Genomic DNA, 14,544 nt, shown 5'->3' with positions numbered 1-14,544 from the left:
GCCTCCTCTCTCTGCCGGTTTGGGCTCTTATTACTGTGAGGAATGACAGCTCTGCTCTGGGTGAGGCGCCCCCCCCCCCCCTCCCCAATTCTGACACACTGACGGTCCCGAGCCGCTCAGTCTCCTGGAAACCCCCCCCGCCCGCCCCCCCCCCAGCCCTGGCACTCTCCGCCGTGCGTGTTTAGTCATTTATTCTGCTTCTTCTAAAAATATTTTGATGCCTTCACTTCCCTGGCTGCATTCACTCTCCCCATTAAAATGCAGAAGCGTGCAGAAGCCGCCGCGCGTTTCTGAAAGCCCGCCGTTCGCCGCGCAGCAGGGGGGGGCCCCCCCTTTCAGCCGAAAAACCCTGCCTGAACGCCGCAGTCTTAATGGATAAATGCGGCCAATCAGCCGCCGCCTCCGCCGCCGTTCCTCGTCCCCCTTTCACGGGGTGACCGCACACGCCCGATTATTAGCGCGCCGCGGCGCTAAATTGCATATTCCGCTCCCCTTTTGTGGGACTTAAAATAAGTTCGGGGAGGAAGCTGAAGGGAAAGTGGAGGGGAGGGGGTGGGCAGCGAGCGAACGCCGCCGAAAAGTTGGGAGCTATTTATGGTGATGTCGTTAATCGTCTCGAAAAGTAGTTAAAATCAGATTATCCTCGTTACAGAAAAAAAAAAAAAAAACATTAATTCCTCCTCCTCTCTCAATTTTTTTTTTTTTCTCGGTGCTTTGGCTTCCGAGAGGACGGCTTTCAGACTTCTTTTCCCGGTCTAGTGCTCACTCACGCACGCGGTCCCGCTCGCCTCGTCAGGAACGCGGGCGCGTGACCCCGTCCGTCGGGCCTCCAGCTGGGGCGCCGGGCGTAACAGTCCGTAACAGACGTAACGAAACGCTAGTGCCGTTCTCCAGGCCCTCCCCCGGCCTGAGCGGGGAAGTTCCGAGAGGAGGCCCCGGGAATTCTTGGAACGCCGTCCGGGTTCCCGGCGCGGGAATTCTCCACAGACCGAGCCGGCCCCCTCCCCGTCCGGAGACGTACGGTGTCGTGGCGGCCTGGCGGCTGGTGCCAGAACATTCTGCTCATTGTGAAAGTCTTCCTGTCAGAATTCCCTGCGCCGAAGCTGAAGGGCTGTTCCTTTCATGCGATGCGGGGCCCGTTTGAGCTGGGTCCAGATTCTCTTTCCTCTCTCAGGCTGGACTGTATGCTGCATGTTCCCTTTCACCCTGTGGTGTTACCCCTCTGTGTGGTAAACCTAGAGGAAGGGTACATCCAGTATACTGCGCCCGGCACATCCTGATGCACATTACAGATCACTAACCTGCACCAACACCTCACTTCTGAATGAGTCACGCTCCCTGGCGCATGCCAAACGACACATGATTTTTGCCAAATGAGTCATCGCTCACCATAAAAAGATGCTATCGAAACGCAGGAAATCGGCGAGAAGGTTTAACTGTCTAAACCCCCTGATCTATGATGATGAGCAAATAAAAATTTGTTTCCAGCAAGTAAACGTGTTGACAGCGTCAGTGATTTAGTTTTTTTTATTTCTGACCTCGGTGCCAAAAAAGATTTTGTCTCCCGTCACGAAATGAAAAAGGACAGCAGTAAAATGGAGACCGCTATAACTCCTGAAAATCATTCTGTGTCTGAGCAAGGAGGGGGGGGGAAGCTCAGTTTTCATTAGTTTAAAAGTCGATGAAAAACAGCACAGTCCCCGGTTTCATTTCATCTGAGCCCTGACACCGCACTGAACCCGTACCACTGGCTCATACACTGTCACTCAGTCATGTGATGCCAACACTCGCGGCTCATTGGTCAGATTATATTCTGTCACTCAGTCATGTGATGCCAGCAGTCACGGCTCATTGGTCAGGTTATTTTCTGTGAGTCAGTCATGTGATGCCAGCACTCGCGGCTCATTGGTCAGGTTATTTTCTGTGAGTCAGTCATGTGATGCCAGCACTCACAGCTCATTGGTCAGGTTATTTTCTGTGAGTCAGTCATGTGATGCCAGCGCTCGCGGCTCATTCGTCAGAATATTATGTCCTTCTGCTCGTGGAAGTGATGCTTTGTAGTGAATTGTCTTGATGTAGTGAGATTGGAGTCTAGACCGCAGCGCGCCTGAGTCACGCTGACCTTCAGACTGAGCTGAAAGGGACTGACTGTCTGTCTGTCTCCGGAACAGCAGACCTCCCTGCATGGAGTCAGGCTTTTAGTTCCTCATTATCTCACTCTCTAATGGCATTTTACCTGTTGCCTCTTGATTGTTGTTTTGTTTTGTCTCTTTTTAAGCGTTGAGTTTGTGTACCGTTTCTCTCACACGCACACAAGACTGATTATTTCTCTGTGAAGTTCACCCGAGAGTCCCCCGTTTGGCATGCTCTGTCTAATCCACCAGCACAATTGACGAACCGTATATTTCAAGTGTCAAAAGCAAATCTTCCATCCACTATTAGTCATCGGAATGTTACTTTCCTTCTTATCATTTTAAGGGAAACGAAACCCTAATTTGCCGTTTGTGTATTCTATTGATATCTTGACTGTTGGAATTTATTAAATGGCGTATTTCACTAATCTGTGGTTGTCTGTGTGTCTTGCTTCAAACACACGTTACTTCATTGAACGGGCGTGGCAATAAATACATGCAGCCAGCTTTTTAGGACAGGAAATGGATGTCTAGAACCCTGACATGTTGTGAAGTTGTAATCTTCGAGGACATTATTGGTGGATGAATAAATAATTAATTGAGGCGAGGGGAAGGATGGAGTTGCCCTTCAAAAGACACCCCTGGCTGTTTGGCCTGGCACGGTCCTCCTGCCACTCCGGAAGGCAGGGCAGATGGGTCCTGCATTTCCCAGTCACTTACTCAAATAACAGGAAGGCTTGCGTTGGCTTTCCCCACCCTAAACGGGGCGGGGGCAGCCTGTAGCCTAGTGGCTAAGGTACATGACTGGGACCCACATGGTTTGTGGTTCAAGCCCCGGTGTAGCCACAATGAGATCGCATGCAGCTGTAGGGCCCTTGATTCATGGCCCTTAACGTCACATTCCTCCAGGAGGGGATTGTCCCCTGCTTAGTCTAATCAACTGTAAGTCACTTTGGCTAAAAGCGTCAGCTAAATAAGCATAAAGTAGTGCATATCGTGTCTCCCTTCAGTCCAGACCCTCACCCCCGTGTCCTACATGAGCAGCCTGGCACTTTACTGGCCTGTATAGTTGAATTTGGCCCGAAGTGGCTTTTTCAGTTTTTGTGTGGTTGTAACCGTAAACCGTGAGGGCAAACGGCCCGGCCCGTCGGTAAAGACCCAAAGCGGGGCTGGTGGCGCGGGGCAGGGTGCAGGTGACGGCGGAGCTCCAGCTCCCGGGCTGCAGTCCTGGTTCTGCCACCCCCACGGCGCGCTGACGCCGCGGTGGGTTTCTGAACCGCGTCGGGACGGGTTCCAGGCACGAGTGTTATTTCTCCGCAGCGATAGGAATCTTTGGCCAGGAGAGCGAGCGGGGTGTTGCTGCTATTCTCGGCGCGTTTAAAAAGGGTCGGCTGTTCCGGTGGGGACGCGGCCGATTCCCATCTCCTTTCGCTCCGCTCTGCAGCGACTCCTGGGTATTTTGTGTCACACTGGTGCGAAGAGGGGCCACCTTTTATTTATCTGATCAGTTGGGGCATAAATATTCATTTCTGTAGTGTTCGCGTCCCGTCGGATGACCTGGTGGCAGAACCGTGAACGCTAACCGTCAAGCACTCATTTCACTCGAGTGATGTTTCAGTCATTCAATTATCCCATGAAACCGCCGATGAATACCTCATCCGCTGTTTGGCATTCTTGGTCCATCTCTTACCTGTATGTTCTTAAAGGACATATTGTTTCTATTGTTTCAGAGAGAGAGAGATGGAGAGAGAGATGGAGTAAGAGATGGAGTAAGAGATGGCGTAAGAGATGGCGTAAGAGATGGCGTAAGAGATGGAGTAAGAGATGGCATAAGAGATGGCATAAGAGATGGAGTAAGAGATGGAGTAAGAGATGGCGTAAGAGATGGAGTAAGAGATGGAGTAAGAGATGGCGTAAGAGATGGAGTAAGAGATGGAGTAAGAGATAGCGTAAGAGATGGAGTAAGAGATGGCGTAAGAGATGGCATAAGAGATGGAGTAAGAGATGGAGTAAGAGATGGCGTAAGAGATGGAGTAAGAGATGGAGTAAGAGATGGCGTAAGAGATGGAGTAAGAGATGGCGTAAGAGATGGAGTAAGAGATGGAGTAAGAGATGGCGTAAGAGATGGAGTAAGAGATGGTGTGAGAGATGGAGTAAGAGATGGCATAAGAGATGGAGTAAGAGATGGAGTAAGAGATGGCGTAAGAGATGGCGTAAGAGATGGAGTAAGAGATGGTGTGAGAGTGTGAGAGTGTGAGAGAGAGAGAAGTTCTGAGATTAGACGCCCCCAGGCTCCAGGATGGCCGATAAAGAGGGCGGGGTCTGTTTGGCTGCAGCATTCCCGTCTTTGCGTGGAGCGTTCCCTGTCAAATTAGCACATCTCGGCAAAGGCCTGCGATGGGATTTCTGCTCCGCGTTCTCCCATCCTGTTCCGCAGCGCACAAACATGCAAATCCAAGGTATGGAAGAACAAGCTTTTATTTTTTTCGTTTTTTTATTATTTTTTCCTCTCTTTCTTGTGGGGGCACAGGATCTATTTGCAGAGACTGTGCAGTGAAGTGCGGAGGGAGGTGTGAATGTATCGGGTACGGCGCGCTGAGGGAGAGGAACCGCCTCCCTTGGTCTTCAGAGGTAATCCCTGGGAAGGCACCGAGGTGCTGGAGAAACGGTGCTGAAGCTAAATATTAATTAGGTTAGTCAAACCTGACTGGTGCTTCACGTGGGCACTGGTGCCGCACTCTCGGGGAAAGTGTGGAAATGGTTTTGGTAATTACTTTCTAACTCCATTTAAGTAGATTACCGGGACACGGTGCTTAAAGTAGTCTAATGAAGCTTTTGAAGTTGAAAATCTGTTGGCTACCTGGCGTCACTGGGAAACCTCCTCTCCCTTGGGCAGGACCGCTTTAATGTTTCTACGAGCTGTTGTATAAGAAAACAAAAAAAGCTGAAAATTCTCCAAGATTTATCGGCAAATATAATTTCGGAAATTAGGAAATCTCGTTGCCACTTGAGCGGGTACCTGGGCTGTCAGATTCTGTCTGCAGCGGCTGATACGAGCCGCGTCTCAAACTGACAGCCGTCGCCTTGATGCCCTGATGCGCTGATGCCTCTCTGCCTGATTAGTCCGCTGTCCTTCAAAGGCGTCTTCGCACGTGCTCGTGCAGAACGGTAATGAGACGTTGGAGCGACAGCAACGTGTTTACGTGATGCGTGATTACCAGCCGTTCAGCTGCCTAGTTCACGGAAAGCTCACGGAGGCTTTAACATAAATGAAATGCGTAATTTAAGTGTCTTACGTAATTAAAACGCAGTTTCAGAATGTAACTATGACAATATATCGGGCTTGCTGTGTACTTGCTCTTGTGGACAAGCTCTTTTTGCACTTCTGTGCGAACTCCGCCGCTGTTTTCAGCCGCCGTTCATTTAACGGAAGTAAGAAGCCTAAGATTAATCGCAAAATAATTGTGCTATATCCTACCGCGCGGGTGACACATCCATGCCGCCTTCAAAATCGTCCAAATGACGCTCAGTGGGCATTGTGTTTTTTTGCAGACTTTCGAAAAGGCAGTGTTTTTTTTGCCTTTGAGATGCAGCCATAGGCTACAGGACACATCCTATATTATGAACTGAATAAACTTCATACTGACTTAGTGCACCATGCACAAAATCACGTTGAACAACACGTGGACTGGAATGTTGCTTCTGCCAATTAAACTCTGAAAATCACTGTCTGTTATTTCCTGATTGTTCATTTGCTGACAGTACTATCCATCCATCCATTCATTATCCTAACCCGCTTGTCCTGAACAGGGGCGCAGGTGGGCTGGAGCCTATCCCATCATACATTGGGCGAAAGGCAGGAATACACCCTGGACGGGTCGCCAGTCCATCGCAGGGCACACACACCATTCACTCACACACTCATACCTACGGGCAATTTAGACTCTCCAATCAGCCTAACCTGCATGTCTTTGGACTGTGGGAGGAAACCGGAGTACCCGGAGGAAGCCCACGCAGACACGGGGAGAACACGCAAACTCCGCACAGAGAGGCCGCGGCCGACGGGGATTCGAACCCAGGACCTCCTTGCTGTGAGGCGGCAGTGCTACCCACTGCACCATCCGCGCCGCCCTGGCAGCACTAGTGTAAATGAAAATATTTTAGCGCACGATGGTGATGTGTCTGTCGCTGCATGAAACATTCAGCTGAATGTGGATGTAATGGTGAAAATGCACAGTGGAGACAAGGTGGAAATAAAAACACTGAAAGTGTCAGAATGGGGATTTCTTTTCATTTGTTTTGAATGCCAAAAAAAAGTACCGGTTGGTGGGTGGGGGACACCCTGTGATGAAGAAATATTATTTTGCAATTATCGGTTGATGTATTACTGAAAGCGTATTGCGAAATCATCCCTGAATCTTATTTAATAGGCATTTAACTGAGATGCTTCTCAGATGTTATAATGTAGTCGACTGTACACAAAAATCATTCACATTTTTATTTTAGTGCCTTTTGATTCAAGTCCCATTAAATTCACCCACCCTGCATACCAGTAACAGTCAATGGCTCCTTCAAAAATGGATACCCGGAGGACCAGCAATCCCATAGTGGTTTGCTTCGTGTTTTTAATGAACACCTCAGCCTTAAAAAACCCAAACCTCTCATTTATGAGGCCCAATATTAATTAAATGATCCTTTATAATTCTACTGAGCTTCTGCTGAGACCAGGTCCTAAATTATTACGTGCAGGAAGGTCCTACGGAGACCAGATCTCTGCCAGTATTAGTCGGAGTGATGGAGTGAGTGTAGTGGGAAAGGCAGCGGTGTTGAAGGGTCTGTAGAGAGGCAGAGGGAGAGAGGGAGAGAGGGAGGGAGAGAGAGAGAGACGTGATGAAGGGCATCCAGGAGACGGCTTCCAGATTCTTCCGTTACTAAGTATCTTGCTGGAACTTATTCAGGAGCCGTGGAGAGTGGCGGCGTGGAAATGACAGAAAGTACGGCGCTAGGAACATGGTTCATTAATTATTTAGCACAACAACGACCAATCAATGTTATCCAACCTTTACATAGCATTACACTCAGTCGGGAGAGCTGTGTGCGGAAGTGGGGAAGAGCAGTGTTGGTCCCAGGAACACAATAATAGGATATCACCAAGAAGACCCATTAATAATCAATAAGGATAATGTTAACCTATCAAACAACTCTTTGTATTGTAACAAGAAAGCACCACTTTTCCAGTAAGACACAGCTCTGGGGCAGCCTGTAGCTTAGTGGCTAAGGTGCATGACTGGGACCCGGGAGGTTGGAGGTTCAAGCCCCAGTGTAGCCACGATAACATCTGCGTAGATGTTGGGGCCCTTGAGCAAGGCCCTTAACCCCGCATTGCTGCAGGGTGGATTGTCCCCTGCTTAGTCTAATCAGCTGTAAGTCGCTTCGGATAAAAGCGTCCTCTAAATAACAAATTATTTTTATCGCTACATACCGATAACGATATCCAAACTGAATTCCGAAGAAAGGGAGATCGTTGTTGATTGTGAAAGTGAATATCTGCTGTGTGGTGTACAGGCGTGCGTGCTGGTGATATCTTGCTGTGTGAATTCTTGCTCACCCAGAGTTCCCCAGACGGTCGATGCGTCGATGCGTTTCAGTTCGTTCGCGATCGGGCTGAACTGGTTAAATCCGCGCGCTCAAACGGGGAAGCGTTTCAGCTCCTGCTCGACGCGCTCCTGCGAGCAATGAGACCCTGGCTAAGGCACCGGCGGGATTAACACCGCGACCCTCTCGTCATGAGCCCGATGTGATGTCCGGAGACCTGAGAATGCGTGTGGAGCAGTGAGCCGTACTGTGCATGTGAAGTGCGGCTGTTAGCGGCGCGGTATCCAGCATGTAAAAATGTCGCCGCCGGATTCAGAATTATGTTCCATTACGATCTTATTGTTCCTGCTATGTTCCACACCTCCGGTGTAGGTGACTCTTCTCCCAGGAGAATTTGAGTGTCCCCGCTGATCTCTTCACAGGTCTCAGGGAACATGAAGGAACCCCCCTCCCGCCAACCCCCCCCCCCCCCCATGCATGGGGAACTGCAAATGCAAACCAGGCAAAAACAGGAAATACAGTCAATGATTAGGAATTGTATATCTAAACCATTGACCAAAACTTCAGGTTTCGGTTCCGGGTGACCTCCAGGTCCCGGTTGTTATGCCACTGGCTTTGCAGCTCAGTGCAAAAAAATGGTTTTGTATTAATACGTACGCTTACCTGCACATATTTAGGAAAAGAGCTTATGGAAATGAATTTCCTGGCTAGAGTAAAACAAAGGATTTTGGTTCAGTTTATCTGGAAGTTGGAACGCAGACTCTTGGAATTCCATTTTTAAAATATGGAACTTTTTTTTTTTTTTTAAGTTGTTTCTGAGTTGACAGGGTTGAATAAAACAAAAACATTTGACATTCTGTGCAATATCCTCTTGGTTTCTACCACGCCCTATCTGTGTGTGGAATCTCTCCCTGTGTGCTGTTTTTGAATTTCAAACAGTAACAGACTCTTTCTCTCAAGGCAGTGTCTGAATGGCGCAGCATGCTGGAGCTGTTTCGCATTTCAGCATCGCCCCCAAACATTGGCTGAGGCTCTCCTGTCATCCAGGCATTTATATACCAGTATATTACGTTACATTACAGTCATTTAGCTGCCTCTTTTACCCAAAGCAACTTACAGTTGATTAGACTAAGCAGGGGACAATTCCCGCCTGGAGCAATGTGGGGTTAAGGGCCTTGCTCACGGGCCCAACAGCTATACAAATCTTATTGTGGCTATACCGGGGCTTGAACCCCCAACCTTCTGGGTCCCAGTTATGTACCTTAGCCGCTAGGATACAGCCTGATCTGTAACCGAGCCTCGATGCTTGCCCTGCTCTGTAGGCCGGTTGGCTGTTGGGTCTGAGTGCTCTGTAGGCCGGTTGGCCGTAGGCTCTGAGTGCTCTGTAGGCCGGTTGGCTGTAGTCTCTGAGTGCTCTGTAGGCTGGTTGGCCGTAGTCTCTGAGTGCTCTGTAGGCCGGTTGGCTGTAGTCTCTGAGTGCTCTGTAGGCCGGTTGGCTGTAGGCTCTGAGTGCTCTGTAGGCCGGTTGGCTGTAGGCTCTGAGTGCTCTGTAGGCCGGTTGGCTGTAGTCTCTGAGTGCTCTGTAGGCTGGTTGGCCGTAGTCTCTGAGTGCTCTGTAAGCCGGTTGGCCGTAGTCTCTGAGTGCTCTGTAGGCTGGTTGGCTGTAGTCTCTGAGTGCTCTGTAAGCGGTTGGCCGTAGTCTCTGAGTGCTCTGTAGGCGGTTGGCTGTAGGGTCTGAGTGCTCTGTAGGCCGGTTGGCCGTAGGCTCTGAGGGATCTGTAGGCCGGTTGGCTGTAGGCTCTGAGGGATCTGTAGGCCGGTTGGCTGTAGGCTCTGAGGGATCTGTAGGCCGGTTGGCTGTAGTCTCTGAGGGCCTGCCCTCGTCTCGTAGCGACAATCTGGCGTTTCCGCTCCTCCGCAACACCTCTGACTACAACATCGCATGCCTCGCTCTCCCTCCTCGCTTCATCACGCTAGACTTCCCATTTCATCGAAAGCGAGAGAGGGGGAGAGAGGGGGAGGGAGAGGGAGAGAGGGGGAGGGGGAGGGAGAGGGAGAGAGGGGAGGGAGAGGGAGAGAGGGGAGGGGGAGGGAGAGGGAGAGAGGGGGGAGGGGGAGGGAGAGAGGGGGAGGGGGAGGGAGAGGGAGAGGGAGAGGGAGGGGGAGGGAGAGGAGAGGGAGAGGGGGAGGGAGGGAGGGAGGGAGGGAGAGGGGGAGGGAGGGAGGGAGGGAGGGAGAGGGAGGAGAGGGAGGGGGAGGGAGGGAGAGGGGAGGGAGGGAGGGAGAGGGAGGGAGAGGGAGAGGGAGGGGGAGGGAGGAGAGAGAGGGAGAGAGAGGGAGAGGGAGGGAGAGGGAGGAGGGAGGGAGAGAGAGGGAGGGAGGGAGGGAGGGAGAGGGAGAGGGAGAGGGAGAGGGAGGGAGAGAGAGAGAGAGAGAGAGAGAGAGAGAGGGAGAGAGAGGGAGGGAGAGAGGGGGAGAGGGAGGGAGAGAGGGGGAGAGGGAGGGAGAGAGGGGGAGGGGGAGGGAGGGAGAGGGAGAGAGGGAGGGAGAGAGAGGGGGAGAGAGAGAGAGGGAGAGAGAGGCGGAGAGAGAGAGAGGGAGAGAGAGACGGCGTTTCCACCCGTGTGGGTGTGCTGTTGGTTTTCATGAGGAACTCCGCTGAGAGTGAAGCTGGGCGGGGGGGTCGCGAGGTCCCTCGATTGGTCCAGGAGAGGGTCAGCTGACTCTCCACTGTGACCTTGCGTCCCCAGACGAGGAAGTCGAGGACAGTGGCAGGGGCAATTATCGAGTTCTATAACCCCTTTTAGCCGCCCCAGTTTTTGAGTCGGTATAGCGCAAACGCGGCTTGGTGCTCGCAACAAATAGCGCGGTAATTGGAAGTACTGCCAGTACAAAGCAGGCTCCAAAGACATAATTTGATGGCACTCTTCTGTTACACAATTGTCAGCAGCTGGTTCATTCGAAGATGGAGAGTGTTTTTCGGGGTGCCATTATTTGTGAATAGGACATTGTGGGGGAGTTTGTTCAGAGAGGGATTCTGGGGTTTTGTTCAGGGTTGCAATAGAAGTTTCCGTGGAAAAACTCGACCCATCAGACTGTGAAAAATGTGGGCTTCGTGTTGTTTAAGTGACGTGCTTTCGAGTAAGGTGTTTTCGAGAGAGACTTTTCCGGGGCAATGGTCTGCGTTTATGGTTTTATTAGATGCTTTCTTGAAAATTTTTTTTTTTTTTTTTTCTAGTTCATTGGCTTATTTGCATGTGTGTTCAGTTTGTGGCACCAGAATTATAAATTGCCTGAGAGATGTTTAATGACAAATGCAAAAACAAATAAACAAAAAAATAAAATAAAAATAAATTAGTTGCCTTGCCACCCTTGACTCTCAATATGGTTACATTTTCTAACATTTTTTAAATTTTTTTATTTAATTATAGGACAGTCTTTCTTAGATGCAGGGCAGCCTGCAGCCTCGGGGATAAGGTGCATGACTGGGACCCGGGAGGTTGTTGGTTCAAGCCCCGGTTAAGATCCACACAGCTGTTGGGCTGTTGAGAAAGGCCCTTAACCCTACATTGCTCCCGTGGGAGAGCAAAGTCCCCTGCTTAGTCTAATCAACTGTAAGTTGCTTTGGGTAAAAAGCGCCAGCTAAATAACAAATTACGATTGAACTCACTGATCAATAGGGGCGTGTTCCGTTCCTTATTTTCTCGGCAGACAGTTGCGGCGGTACCGCACCCAGCCACGGGCGTCCTGGATGCACGGGTCCTGTCGATATGTGGGCAGCCATGAAGCATGAGTGGGAATACTCACCGCCTGTGCCGCTGTGGTCCGCACTTCCTCGCTGTTCTGGCTGTCGAGGTGTCCGCCATGGCGGCGCGTTCATTAAAAGGACGGCTTCAGCGGACCTGGCCCCGGAGGCGGAGCGGGGCCCGGATCGGGCCGCTGACGCGCCGGTAATGGGCCCCGTTTTCATGACAGTCGCCTTCGCTTTCTGTCCGTAACTCCCGAGACGTGTGGCGGGAGGGTGGCAGATGTTAAGTGAGTCTGCGGGAGTGGAGGACAGGGGGTGGGGGGGGGGGAGGGGGGTTGTCGTCGCGGAAACGGGCAGTGAGCTGCTGGGACAGAGACGGGGGGGGGGGGGAGGGGGGTTGTCGTCGCGGAAACGGGCAGTGAGCCGCTGGGACAGAGACGGGGGGGGGGGGGGGGGGGAGACGAAGCGTGTGAGATCCGCTTAATTGCTCGGAAGAAATGGCGGCTCAGATTGAATCGGCTGTCCTCAGGTCGCGCTCCTCTGTGAGCGATCGCCTGTCCCGCTGTGGCCCCGCCGTGGTCTGGCGCAGGTTTGGGGGGCCGGTCTGGACTTCGTAAGTGAGCGGCCGGGGAGAATTGATCCGTTTATTAGCCGTCACCCCGCCGTATGCGCGAGGTTAAGAAACGATCACGCTTCTCCCACGCCGCAACTCCTTAAAGCAGGGGTGTCAAACTGAACCCCCAGGGGGCCGCAGTGTCTGCGGGTTTTTGCGGTTTCCTTCCAATCAGCCGTCAATTAAGGCCTTGAGAACAAGGCGTGTGGATACTTTAACCAATCAATGACTTGAATGAACCCAGAACACCCCAAAAACCGGCAGACACTACGGCCCTCCAGGACTGGAGTTTGACACCTGTGCCTTAAAGGGAAGGCGCGGCTAATTCAGCGCCGTGATCTCTGCGCACCTGTGGGTGAACGGGCGCACTCGGGAGTAAAGCCGTTTCTGTGAAGCCCGGCTGACTGCGGCAACGCTGTCACAAAGTGCGTTCCTCACCACAAATTCTTAAAAAACTTTTTAAGCACTTTTTCTTTCTCTTTTTTTTTTACCATTAAAAAAAAAAAAAAAAAAGTAATAACTATAGTATTTTGAAAAGTGTGTTCTTAAGAAGCCTCTGGAGGATAAGGAGTGCCAAGGCCCCTGTGGGCTAGTCTGGCGTACTAATGGAGACTTAAAAAAGTGACGCCCGTCAGATTGGATGTGGAAATGTGCTGCATTGTTCAGCCGCCCCCCCCGGGGATTCGTTAAGACTCTGGAGACTCTGTTTTAGAGCCTTGGCGCGCGGCTTTATTGAGTTGTGAAGTCTGACAAACGGGGGCCAGTCCCACTCCCTCTGCCTGCGGGGCTCCCTGCGTTCGTGCAGGTGACCGCGCTGGGGAACTGCAGGTGTGTGGAATGTTCCGGGCTGTGGTGCTGGCCCTGTCCTCACCCGCACCCGCCCCCGCACCCCGGTATCCGGTTCTGTTAGAAGCTTCTCGCCCTCATTGGCGTAAAGGTGTTTTTGCGTGTGTGATAACGTGTGTGTGAAAGTTTGTGTGATGTTGCCGGTGTGTGTCTGTGTGTGTGTGTGTGTGTGTGTGTGTGTGTGTGTGTGTGTGTGTCTGTGCGTGTGCGTGTGTGTGTGTGTGTGTGTCACACTTTGCGGTTAGTTTAGGAAAATCAAACCTCGAGTGATTCTCGAGCTCTTTCGAAGCCGATCTGAATACAGAACCAGCGCTGTGATGCCGTCTGCAGTCTTCAGCACCAAGCCCACCTGTTCTGCCTGCAGCTCAGAGAGACCCTCTGCTCCAGTATCCCCGCCTCCTCTCACACTCCTCTACAGGCTCCTGCAGCGCTCCTGCAGCTCCTACCAACTTCCCGAGCTCTTCCCAAGCCCTTCCCAAGCCCTTCCCAAGCTCTTCCCAAACCCTTCCCAAGCTCTTCCCAAGCTCTTCCCAAGCCCTTCCCAAGCCCTTCCCAAGCCCTTCCCAAGCTCTTCCCAAGCTCTTCCCAAGCTCTTCCCAAGCCCTTCCCAAGCCCTTCCTAAGCTCTTCCCAAGCCCTTCCCAAGCCCTTCCCAAGCCCTTCCCAAGCCCTTCCCAAGCTCTTCCCAAGCTCTTCCCAGGATCTTCCCAAAACTACTCCTTCCAGGGAAAAGCCACCCAAAGACTGAACGCGAAAGGCACTGAGGAATAGCTACTTTCGCAAATATTTGTCTTCTTGAATTCACTTCGGTTTCTGGAACTGGAACTGCGTGCCTGAGGTGCAGCTCTGTGGGTCTCACACACTTACCCGGCTCCATAAGTCATTTCTTACATCGTAGGTGTACCCTCATAATAAACGCAGTTCATACTGATGCGCTTTTTAACCCCTTAGGGCTGGGCTGGGGATTTTTACATTCATGCCTTTTTTTCAGCCTGCAGTTTTCTATCGCTATGGTAACAGGATATACTATCTGAAGGCGTTAACTCACGGTTGTAGCTGTATGACCTATTTTAACGTGTCATTGCTTCAGCGACAACAGTTCCTTATTTTGTGACACGTGGGTGGTAAAACACGTGTGGGGGATCTCACCTCCTCTGCATTTTGGAAATCCACGTACTACAAGAAATACGCTAATGCCAGCGTCCTTTTCACGGCAAGTGTCCGGCGGAAATGCATAATAGTTTCTCATTCAAAAAATGTGCTAACTCGGAGAAACGTTGATATAATGTCCATTGTTGGTCACAAAGTGTACTGTATATGTAAGAGATAGAACTGGTGCAGACCGATGCAATGGCCAACAGTAATGGAGCAAGTCCTGGGGCGACATGGCTCAGGCAGTAAGAGCAGTCGTCTGGCAGTCAGAGGGTTGCCGGTTCGATCCCCTGCACGGGCTGTGTCGAAGTGTCCCTGAGCAAGACACCTAACCCCCAAATGCTCCTGACGAGCTGGTCGGCGCCTTGCATGGCAGCCAATCGCTGTCGGTGTGTGAGTGTGTGTATGAATGGGTGAATGAGAAGCATCAATTGTACAGCGCTTTGGATAAAGGCACTA

Source organism: Conger conger, chromosome 10, assembly GCF_963514075.1.
Source record: "Conger conger chromosome 10, fConCon1.1, whole genome shotgun sequence".
NCBI classification, from domain to species: Eukaryota; Metazoa; Chordata; class Actinopteri; order Anguilliformes; family Congridae; genus Conger; species Conger conger.
This window is presented reverse-complemented; position numbering follows the sequence as displayed.